The sequence below is a fragment of the Corvus brachyrhynchos genome, unplaced genomic scaffold (genome assembly GCF_000691975.1).
Source record: "Corvus brachyrhynchos isolate BGI_N302 unplaced genomic scaffold, ASM69197v1 scaffold59, whole genome shotgun sequence".
NCBI classification, from domain to species: domain Eukaryota; kingdom Metazoa; phylum Chordata; class Aves; order Passeriformes; family Corvidae; genus Corvus; species Corvus brachyrhynchos.
Window position 1 is genome coordinate 5,887,574 of NW_008246054.1, and position 1,294 is coordinate 5,888,867.

At 53.2% G+C, this 1,294-nt stretch overlaps 1 protein-coding gene across 1 annotated transcript in view; it reads right to left on the bottom strand.

The window, feature by feature from the left end:
- PTGES2 (prostaglandin E synthase 2) overlaps window positions 1–1,294 on the bottom strand; it is a 20,549-nt gene that overhangs the window by 13,548 nt on the left and 5,707 nt on the right.

Consider the following 1,294-nt stretch of genomic DNA (forward strand, 5'->3'; position numbering starts at 1 on the left):
CCCGGCACGGCCCCGGCTCCGGCTTCGGGCACGCCGCTGAGGGCAGACCCCACACGGGACACCCAACAAGGGGCTGACCCGCTTCTCTGTAATTATCAAATCTGAGAACGCACCAAAGTCTGAAGTGGGAATAAAATAATCAGTTGAAAGGGTGAGGGAGCTGGGCCTGTTCAGCCTCGAGAAAAGGCAGCCGAGAGGGGACTTCATCGATGTCTGTCAGTGTCCGCAGAGAGGGGGCAAAGAATGGGTCAGGTTCTGCTCCGTGGTGGCGAGCAATAGAGCAAGAGGAACGGGCAGGAACTGATGCACAGATTGTTCCACCTGAACTTAAGGAAAAACTTCTTTCCTGTGCAGTGACCGAGCCCTGAACAGGTTGTCCAGAGAGGGTGTAGGGTCTTCCTTGTTGGAGATATTCCAGAACCGTCTGGACACAATCCTGTGCCATGTGTGCTGGGATGACCCTGCTTGAACAGGAAGGTGAGACCAGATGGCCCACTGTGATCCCTTCCAACCTGACCCCTTCTGGGATTCTGTGGTTCTCTGCCTGATGGAGCTGTGGATTCTGACCAGCACATACCCGCAGTGCAAGTGTATGTCTCCACACTGAAAGCCATCATCTGTTTTATTAACATGTGGTTACATCCATTAATTACACTTGTATTCAATTCCCCTACTTGGTGTGCAACACGAGCCTGACACTGCAGTGCAGCAGGGTTATTACTCACAGAAAGAAGAGGTGGCTGCAATGTTAAATGAGGACATGACCTTTTCTTTTGTCTTTGTCCCAAATACCCACTTAATAACGGAGTCCTTGATCTCAGGAGCACTGCTTGGATCAACGCTCTAATTGTGAGTTATTTTCATCCCAGTGACTTCTCTCTCAGGGATGAAAACACCACACAGCGATGAGATCTCCTGAAGGTGACTGAGGTACGGCTGATGTCGGGCCAAAGACAGGGAAGGGCAAAGTGAATCGTGCTTGTTCCTTTAGGGAAGGAGTGTGAAGGTGACCTGAAGCTGGTTCAAGCCACTTAGCGGACAAAGCAGAGCTGATGACAGGGAAGGAGTTAGGAGTTCAGCAGCAAAGCCCTCGCTAGGACGGGATGGCCCGCACGGGCAGGCTGCAGATTTATCCACACGGAGCATCACTTGTGTTGGGAAAGAAGCACTGATGGCGGCCCCTAAGCGGGGGAGTCTGGGAGGGCCTGAGGACACCTGGGGAGGGCAAGGACATAGGCAGTCACGCCGGGCAGGCGCTCGGAAAAAATCCGCGAGGAACGGGGAACGTGGCAGG